We start from the raw sequence: 11021 nt of genomic DNA on the forward strand, positions 1-11021 counted from the left end.
TGGCCTGCTGTGTTCATCCAGCCCTGCACCTTGTTGTCTCATCATCTGAAAATCTGTTCATTGTTCATTTCAATCTAAAAGAATACATTTTACAATTTATTGGCACTCTTTTTTTCTGTATAGCAGTATACAGGTGACAGAACAAGAAGCTTTCATTTGACACTGTCTATTTCTCGAGTTATTTCCTTCCAAATTCTAATTATTGTTAGACATTCTACTGATGATTGCTGTAAGTAATTTCTGAGCTTTCAATTTGATCTATTTTTTCATCAAGTTTTACTTGTTGTTCTTACTTTGTTTCTTATACAAGATGAAAAATATAAGCATGGAACATTTATATTCCAGTTGGTGATCCTCCTTTCATTGCCACTTAGATATCTCTCTTACCTCCTACCCTGGTGTTTTTTCATGAAGTAGTTATGTTGACAAAGTTAATGGTGAGTAATATTGAGTAGAATGTAACAGTGTAATTTTTACCCAATTATATGGGATCCTACCCATGAATTTACGTTTGTAGTAATCAGCTCTATAGGTAATCTGACTCAAAAGTTTCTTTCTTGTAGTGTTTGGTTGTATGCATAGACAGCGGATCAGAGGCTGTGAAAGCTCGCAGATGACCCATATGACAGTTAATAAGAGCTAAATAAAACCTTGTAATATTCAGTATTCACTCAGAGATCTGGCTCTGAGAAACCTGGATCTGTGTTAAGGACCCTCCATGTTTAAATAAAGGGTGACTTAGTAATGGGATACCAGCATCTGTGGAGTTATTTTAGAGGTGTGAAGGGATTAATATCTCTGGCAACTTTTACTGGAAGAAACTCAAGTATTTTGCTTTCTTTTGCAAGAGGATGAATACTAAACTATCTTGTGGCCATATCACTTCAGAGCACCAAGCCAAATCTTCTGGAGGACTGTAAGAGCTATGTTGCTAGACAAGACAAGGCAAGGTCAAGCTACCCTGGACGGACTGAAGGTCTTTGATGTGACCCCTTCCCCATATGACAAGGGGAAACACATGTTATTTCCTTGATGATTGTTTGTTCAAAGCCAACACATAAAGCTGCAACACATGAGTCCTGACGGAGGGTTTTGGCCTGAAACGTTGACTTCCCTGCTCCTCGGATGCTGTCTGACCTGCTGTGCTTTTTCAGCTCCACATTTATTGACTCTAACTTCCAGCATCTGTAGACCTTACTTATCTCCCTGGTTGCTTTGCTCATGAAGTTGGCTGGAAATACTGGGCAGTTACAGCCACTGTTGAAGAGGAGCATGAAGAGAAAGCCAAACCTCATTATGAGAAAAAGAAGAACATTTTTGAAACTGAGAAAAATAGCTGAGAAGAATATTGGAAGCAAAATAGCCAAGTAACTGCAGTGCTGAAACAATGTGGTGTTCTTGTTTAATATATGCACTCGGGCATTGATGATAAAAGCTGTATAAACTTTAAAAAATAGAGAAAAGCAACTTTCTATGATAGTGCAGTTCAGAATAAAGGGACATAACCTTAAAGCTGGTGAAGGTAGGCTATTCAGAGATAATGTGAAGAATCACTTCATACAGTTACAGTTCAGTAACAATGGAAAATTTGGAGCGCTAGCGTCCAAAATGCTGCTAGGCTAGCTCAATTGAGGACTTCAGAACTGAGACTGACAAGCCAAAGATTGTTAGCCAAAAGCATTTAGGATTATGGAACAAAAGTGGTAAATAAAATTAAGATTCAGAATAGCCTTGAATGGTGGAAGTGTTTCAAGGTTAGAATGGCACATTGTCCCCATGCACTTTGGTGTCTTTCACTTTTCTGTTATCATGCCCAAAATAATTTCAAGCATTTTCTGTTATGGGACTACATTTTGTCTTTTCATTGCCAGTTATTTTATCTCTCTCTCTATCTTTTAATCAGCTACAAATTTGCTTGGACTGCGACCACTAAAATTAACCGTGTGTAGGAATTGAAGTGGAGATGCTGGTGTTGGACTGGGGTGGACAAAGTCATAAGTCACATGACACCAGGTTATAGACTGACAGATTTATTTAAAAATCACAAGCTATTAGAGTGCAGGTCCTTCATCAGGTGAAGTGGAGGGAGGTACACAGGCACAGAATATATAAGTGGAGAGATAATGGCAAGATAATTCCAGGTAGTTAAGAATATCAACAAATAAGTACAAATAGCGTGAGTAGAGTGTTGACAGGGTGAATAAAAGGTGAAGCGTTGAACTATGAATTGATTAATTAAGGCAGAGAAATAATTACAAATAATTGAAAAAAGATGGTGCTAGAGACAAACCAATTGGCTGAAGTAACATGAGTCGGTATCAGAATAGCATGATGAGGGTCTAGCAAAAGTAGCAAGTAATCAAAAACTGTACAAAGTAATTCAGGCAGGGAGATAATCACAAGTAATCAAGGTAATGATGTCAAAACAGGATAGTTAGGAAGATTTTACAAACACAAAACAATGTGGTGGGGTTACATGTAGCGTGACATGAACCCAAGATCATATAGTTGAGGCCGTCCTCATGAGTGCGGTACTTGGCTATCAGTTTTTGCTTGGTGATTCTGTGTTGTCATGTATCTCGAAGGCCGCCTTGGAGAACACTTACCTGAAGATTAGAGGCTGAATGTCCTCGACTGTTGAAGTGTTCCCTGACTGGGGGGGAACAATCCTGCCTGGTGATTGTTGCGCAGTGTCTGTTTATCCATTGTCATAGCGTCTGCATGGTCTCACCGATGTACCATGTCTCAGGATATCCTTTCCTGCAACATATGAAGTAGACAATGTTGACTGAGTCATATGCGTACATACCATGTACCTGTTGTGTGGTATTCTCATGTATGATGTTAGCATCTGTTGATGATCTGACATGACTTGCAGGGTTGCCAGGGCAGGATTTTGTGGTATTGTGGTCATCGTTCTCCTGAAGGCTGGGTAGTAGGAATTGAGCAAAGAAAGTCTTGACCAGTTTCGCATAACATTAGACTAGAACAATAGCTATTTTAAAAATGGTAGTATTAAGTAAAAAGCAACTATTTGAAGCTGAGAAATGAAATTCAGCTTGAGCAGGGATACACATCCATGGGTAATTCACCCGTTGCCTATTATATATCCAGTTTGATATTAAGTTTTGTTAACTTCAGTTGAATTTAAACCCTAGTATCTTAATCACCTAATCATAGTTAGCACTGAGAAGCCAGTGAGGTGAAGATAAAAAAAGAGTTGGCAATGCAATCGTTGAGTGTTGAAGAAGTGCAAATTGCAAAATTGGCCAGGCATGTCAATTACGCAAAAATCAGGACAAATCCAACCCGGTTTATTCTTAATCATCAATAAAATGATGGAAGGTCTCATCAACAGTGCTAACAAGGATAACCTGCTCAGCAATTACTTATTCACTGATGCTCAGTTTTGGGTTCTGCAAGGTCCTCTCAGCTCCTGACCTCATTACAGCCTTTGTTCAATCATGAATGAAAAGAGCTAAATTCCAGAGGTGAGGTAAGAGTGACTGTCCTTGAAATTAAGGCTGTATTTGACTGAGTGTGGCATTGAGCAGCCCTAGTAAACTGGAGTCAATGGGAATCAAGGGGTGAATTCTCTGCTGGTTGGAACCATACATAACACAAAGGAAAACGGTTGTGGTTGTTGAAAGTTAGTCACTTCTGTTCTGGGAAATCTCTTCAAGTGTTCCTCAGGGGAGTGCCCTAAGTCCAACTATCTTTAGCTGTTTCAGCAATGACCTACCCTCCATCATTAGGTCTGAAATGGGGATGGAATTATTGCACAATATTCAGCACCATTCATGACTTCTCAGAGATTGAAGCTCCATGTCCAAATGCAGCAAGATATTGACAATATCAGATTTGAGCTGTAAAGTGGCAAGTAACATTCGTGCCACACAAATGCCAGACAAGGACCATCTCCAACAAGAGATATTAGAGGCTAGGAATCCTGTAGAAGTAACTCACCACCAAATCCTGTCAGCACAATCAGGGGTATTATGGAATACTCTCCACTTGGCTGGATGAATGCAGCTCCAATAGCACTCAAGAAGCTTTCCACCACCCAGGATAAAGGAATCTGACCCCTCCACCACCAATGCTTGATCACAGCAGCACGTACCCTGATGTTCCTTAGACAGCAATTTCCAAACCTACAATCGCTTCAATCTAGAAGAATATGGGCAATAGATACATGGGAACATGACCACCTCTGAGCCGCTCACAATCCTGACTTGGAAATATTTCGGCATTCATTTGATATTGCTGGGTCAACATCCTGAAACATCCTCCCTAACAACGTTGTGGGTCTACCTACTGCAGATAGACTGCAGCAGTTCAAGAAGGCAACTCATCATCACCTTCTCAAGTACAACTAGGGATGGGCAATAAATGCTGGCCCAGCCAGTGTTGCTCACATCCTATGAATGAATTTTTAAAACATGGCTTTGGTTTTTGGTAGGGAGAAAGAACTTCCATGATTTCTATGCCACTCGTGGCCAAAGGAATTCAAAAAGCATTGTACAGAATGTTAAGTAATTGAACTGTAGGGTACCGTTGGGTCACAGTTTAGCAAACCCAGGAGACAAGATCCCACAAATGTGATTGTAACTGGGTGCTCTGTTTTAGTGATGTTATTGAAGAAGTTGGGAAGGGAGGCTCCTGATCTTTAAAAATACCATGGAAATTTTGCTTTTGTGTGAGAGTAGATGAAGCCTCAGTTTAACATGTCACCCTAAAAGTGTTACTTCTGACAGTACAGCTGTTCCTCAGTACTACACTGCTGTGTCAGCCTAGACTTTGTGCTCAGGTTTCTGGAATGCGACTTGAAATCACATTCTTTTGACCAAGGAGCAAGAATGTTAAGCCACGGGTAACATTGATATGGAACTCGTTTTTTGGCATCATTGCGCAACCAATCAAACAAACAAACCTGATATAATATTAAAAGCCACAATGAACTGTTTAAGCAGCAAAGGACACAATATACAATCAGAAAGTTTGGAAGAAAAGAGAAAAATCAATTTTACACAAAGTAATAGAACTAAAATTTACAAGTCATTCCCCTACTTGCAAGACAGGGAGCATTGGGAATTTGCTGAGGCAGATAATTGGAGTTGAGATATTTAGCAGGTATGATCTGATTGAAGGGTAGAGCAGGTCAGAAGGGCTGGGTAACCTACATATGTTTGTGTATTCCCAGAATATCCAGTGTGGCTATCAGGCTATCAGTATCAGCTTAGTGTACAACATAAATGGTTTCCAAATGCAATTGAAATCATTTCTGAAAGGAGTGTTCTTTTAAAGATATGCAGAGGAAGAGACCAGACATGACTAACTTATTAGGAAAGCTTATATGTCTTGCCTAATTCTCATTGTTTAAAGCTACAATTAAAATTGCCACCAAACATGCTTTATCGTGTATAGTATATGTTGCTGAGAACAAAAAGCCATTGGTCACTTCACTCCATAAGAAGCTACTGGACAATATGGCAGATGATGAGTTCAGTGATCCTAATCCCACTGCCTTCCTCGCTTTGCATCTGGCCAGCCATCACAATCTGAGAAGAGAGCAGCTAATTCAACAACGCCTGTCTAAAACTGCCATCAGAAAAGTGATTGAACGTAAAGGTTTACCATTTAAATACTCATTTCAAGATACAGAAGGGAATGAAATTGGACTCAGGCAGGGGCACAAATCAGGCTGAATTGCATCAGCTGACTAAACATGCTTTGCTCTATATTCCTTCCTAATGAAGCAAGTGGGACAAAATATTTAAGTGGCACTTATCACTGGTGACTGATACATTAACATCTCTTCTGACTTCACATCTGAATCAAGTTCCATTCCTAGCAGCTCTAATTAGATGTAGTATCACTTACATGCATGACACTCATATTGCTACTGATGTTTGAATTGTTAATAAATATGTGGATGAATGGAACAATAACAAAACGGAGATCTTAAAAGTCTTTACAATGATTCCCATTAGGTTATGCTGGAGTTTAAACGCCAGTTAGATCGTAACTTGAGAACTGCTTGCAGTTCTGGTCACTTCATCAAAGGGTGTGGTAGTGGTGGTGGATCTGGGTCTGGAACCCACTGCCTGAAAAGGGAGTAGAGGAGAAATCCTCAATTTAGTTGAAAGGTGTCTAGAATGTGCACCTGAAGTTCCATAGCCTTAGGGTTACAGACCAAGTGCTGTAAAATGGGATTAGGCTGGATGATTTGTTTCTCAGTAGGCATAGATATAATGGATACAGTGGCCTCCATGGTGCTGTAATTTTTATTTTTTTTCTCTAAATAACAATAGAGAAGGAATGTTCAAAGAGGTGGAGGGTGCGGTGTTGGGGGACTGGGACAGGCAATGGTGAGTAGCAGTGAATCCCTCCTTAGGAGGGCCAACATGGACTTGAATCCATTGTTCTATGAAAATAGAAATTAAACAAGTTATTGCAGATTGTAACAGAGACTACCATAGATGTGAATATATTCTTGACTATGCTTCTCCTCCTTTCCCTGAAGGTGAAGATTTGTCCATTGGCCCTACTGCACTCTACACTTTGGCTTTCAGGTCTGCTTGCCTTAACCCGGCCTACATTTGAGATGGAAACAATCACTAATCTGGGGAAGCTTCTCAGAAACAAGCCAACGCAGGAGATCTAAAGCCTAGGTGTGTAGTACAAGCAATGTAATAAGAAAATCCAGTTGCTTCCTTGGATTAATGGAAAAAGACATTATCTGAGAGGAAGTCCAACTTTTAGTCAAGCCACAGTGGGTTTTAAGTATTCTTCAGAAATGTCTTTAATGAAACATACAATTGTTTTGGTCAAATAATTTCCTTGGAGCTCTGTAAAGAAAGCTTGTCCAATTTAAATTTTCAAACATTGTCTATGTAATCGTATGTACTCAGTGCGTGAGATCCAAATTCAACTCATCGGCAGACAGAAACAATGTATTTGTTTAGTACTTGTCATGAAATTGAAAACACCAATGTTCTTTGTAGGAGCAAAATCTGGCACTGTGACACAAGTTGGCATGAGCACAAATTGGAAAATGTTTGGTTGAAGAGACAAGTATTAATTAAAATCCATAAAACCATAAGATAAAGGAGCAGAATTAGGTCATTCTGCTCATCAAGTCCTCTCTGCCCTTTGATCATAACTGATATATTTCTCAACTTCTTTCCCCTGCCTTCTTCTTGTAGCTATTGATCACCTTAATAATCAAAAACCTATCTATTTCTGTCTTAAATACATTTAATGACTTAGCCTCCACAGCCTTCTGTGGCAATGAGTTCCACAGGGTCACTGGTCTCTGGCTGCAGCACCTCCTCCTCATCTCCTTTAGCTGATTTCTGAAGATGGGTCTAGACCCGAAACGTCAGCTTTCCTGCTTCTCTGATGCTGCTTGGCCTGCTGCGTTCATCCAGCTCTGCACCTTGTTATCTCAGATTTTCCAGCATCTGCAGTTCCTACTATCTCTTGTTTAAATAGGGTTGTTTACATAGCGCGTTATGCATGAGTGCACTTTCAAGTGGGGTGTAACCGCAAATTGAAGTGGTTGTAACCTGATAGGGTACCGAGCCCCTGAATTAGTTTGAATGGGGGCTGACTAGTACATGTAAATCTGCAGTTAGTATTATAACCACGAATTAGTGGGTTAATGGATTAATGAACATTATTTATGGAGTTATATTAAAAGTTGTTAACACCTTTGAATTCTGATATATCAGGGTCCTGATGGGATCTCTCTCAGAATATTGAGGGAGGCAAGAGAACAAATTACTGGACATTGACAGACACTTTTGTATCCTGTGTGGCCACAGGTGAGGTCCCAGAGAACAGCTGAATAGCCAATGTTGTCCCATTCTTTAAGAAGGGCAACCGGGATAATGCAGGAAGTTGCAGGCCTGTGAGTTGCACATTGGTGGTAGGGAAATTATTGGAAAAGATTCTCAGGGGCAAGATCTATACACATTTAGAAGCAAATGGATTCATTATTGATAGACAGTATAGTTTTGTGTAGAAGTGGTTGTGCCTCATTAACTCGGAGTTTTTTGAGGCGTTGATGAAGATGATTGATGAAGGAAAAGCATTTGATGTTGTTTGCAGGGACTTCAGTAAAGCCTTTGACAAGGTTCCTCACGGCAGACTGGTACAAAAAGTGAAGTCACATGGTATCAAGGGTGAGCTGGCCAGATGGATACAGAACTGGCTTAGTCATAGGAGACAGAGGGTAGCAGTGGAAGGATGCTTTTCAGAATGGAGGGTTGTGACTAGTGGTGTTCCACAGGGATCAATGCTGGGACCTCTGCTGTTTATGGTCTACATGAGTGGTTTGGAGGAAAATATAGCTGGTTTAATTGGTATGCTTGAGGATGATACAACGATTGCTGGAGTTGCGGATAGTGAGGAGGATTGTCAGAGGATACTTGTCAGAGGATACAGCAGGATATAGGTCAGTTGGAAGCATGGGCAGAAAAATGGCAGATGGAGTTTAATCTGGACAAACATGAGGTAATGCGTTTTAGAAGGTCAAGTACAGGTGGAAATTATACAGTACAGTGAATGGCAGAACCCTTAGGAGTGTTGAAATGCAGAGGGATCTGGGTTTGCAGGTCCGCAGATTACTGAAGGTGGCAGTGCAGGTAGATAAGGTAGTAAAAATGGCCTATGGCATGCTTGTCTTCATTCGAAGGGGCATTGAGTATAAGGATGACAAGTTATGCTGCAGCTTTACAGAACTTTAATGAGGCCATACTTGGAATATTACATACAGTTCTGGTCACCACACTACCAGAAGCATGTGGATGCTTTGGAGAGGGTTCAGTAAAGGTTTACCAGGATGTTGCCTGGTATGAAGGATTTTAGCTATGAAGAAAGTTTAGATAGACTGGGTTTGTTTTCATTGGAATGTAGGAAGTTGAGGGGCGAACTGATAGAAGTTCACATGATTGTGAATGGCATGAATAGAGTGGAAAGTATGAGGCTTTGTGCTAGGGGACACAGGTTCAAGTTGTATGAGTGGATGTTTAAAACAGACGTGCGAGGCAAGTTTTTCACACAGAGGGTGGTGAGTGCCTGGAACACGTTGCCAGAGGACTTGGTGGAAGCAGACATAATAGCATTCAAGAAACAACGAACGAGTACATGAATAGGAAAGGAATAGAGGGATATGGATCCTGTAACTGAAAACAGTTTTAGTTTGGAAGGGCAAAATTTGTCAGCACAGGCTTGGAGGCCTAAGGGCCTGTTCCTGTGCTGTATTGTTCATTGTTCTTTGTTCTTCTTGTCCCTTACTCTGAGGCTATGTCCTCAGGACCTTACCTGTCCTACTGGTAAAAACATCTTCTCCGTGTCCACTTGATCCAGGCCTCTCAGTATTTTGTAAGTTTGAATGAAATTCCTCCCTCATCCTTCTAAATTCCATTGGGTACAGAGCCCGAGGCCTCAAGTTCTCCTCACATGACAAGCTCTTCAGCTCTGGGATCATTCTTATAAACTTCCTTTGGAACCCCTCCAAGCCATTATATCCTTCCTTAAGTATGATGTCCCAAACTGCTCACAATATTACAAATGTATGAGAGTTTAAGACTGGCGAAGGTTACAGAAATAGCAGGGGCTGCACCAATGGATGAATTTGATAATAAGGCAGAATGTTTGAAAATCGAGGCATTGCTTGACTGAGAGCCCAATTTAGCTCAATGTGCACAAGGATGATGGGTGAATGGAACTTTGTATGAGAAAGACATGGAAAAGGCATTTTGAATGCCTTCAACTTTAAATTAGATTTTCCGTTGAATTGGACGTCTGTTTTATTGTAAGGAAAAAATATAATGCACCTCGAAATAACACTTAACATTTTAGCTATCAATCTCTGTCTCTATTTTCTATATTGACATGCCCCAGAAGACACAAAGGAACAAGAACAAGAACAATACAGCACAAGAACAGGCCCTTCTGCCCTCCAAGCCTGCGCCAACACATTTTGCCCTTCCATGTTAAAACTGTCTTCACTTACAGGATCTGTATCTCTCTATTTCCTTCCTATTCATGTATTTATTCAGGTGCTTCTTGAATGCTGTTATTGTGTTTGCTTCCACCACCTCCTCTGGAAGCGCATTCCAGGCACTCACCACCCTTTCTGTGAAAAAACTGCCTTGCACATCTCTTTTAAACTGTACCCCCTGCACCTTGAACCTGTGTCCCCTAGTAATTGACCCCTCCACCTTGGGAAAAAGCCTCATGCTTTCCACACTATCCATGCCATTCACAGTTGTATAAACTTCTATCAGTTGCCCCTCAACTGCCCGCGTCCCAGTCTATCCAAACTTTCTTCACAGCTAGAATCCCCCGTACCAGGCCATGTCCTGGTAAACCATTTCTGTACCCTCTCCAAAGCATCCACATCCTCTGATAGTGTGGTCACCATGAATTGTACACAGTAAGGAAAGAAAATCCTAATTTTGTTTAAGAAAGTTACATCTTGTTTAAATTGTTTTTCTTTAAAAAAACTTGAATCTTGATGGATTTAAAATGGCTGCTATGGAACCATTGTATCAATTATTACAAGGACAAAAGTGAACTTCACTTCTCTCTGGTATGCGACCGAATAGATCAACCGGAAAAATTATTCAATTTTACTCTCTCTCTTGACCATGAGGGGGTCAGTTAACTCAGTTGGCTGGACAGCCAAGTTGCAATGCAGAGTAATGCCAACAGCATGGGTTCAGTTCCCACACTATTGAGGTGACTATGAAGGACTTGCATTCTCAAGCTCTCCCCTCACCCGAGGGATGGTGAGCCTCTGGTTAAACTATCACCGATCATCTCTGTCTCTCCAATGAGAGGGCAGCCTCATGGTCTGGTAAGACTAAGGTGTCTCTATCTTGTCCATGGCAACATCTGTTTCATGTTTTGTGCCTACATTTTTGAGTTTTGTTTTGTGATTTTTTACATTTCTATGTTTCTAATACAAATACTATAATTGTCACAGTTTCTAAAATGCACTATGAAACTAA

General features: G+C 40.6%; 1 pseudogene; it reads left to right on the forward strand.

Moving 5' to 3' along the window:
- The first annotated feature begins 245 nt into the window (after nucleotides 1–245).
- Nucleotides 246–1406, forward strand: LOC109937861 (annotated as a pseudogene).
- The last annotated feature ends 9615 nt before the right edge of the window (nucleotides 1407–11021 follow it).

This window comes from Rhincodon typus, unplaced genomic scaffold, assembly GCF_021869965.1.
Source record: "Rhincodon typus isolate 14 unplaced genomic scaffold, sRhiTyp1.1 hic_rhity00005528, whole genome shotgun sequence".
NCBI classification, from domain to species: Eukaryota; Metazoa; Chordata; class Chondrichthyes; order Orectolobiformes; family Rhincodontidae; genus Rhincodon; species Rhincodon typus.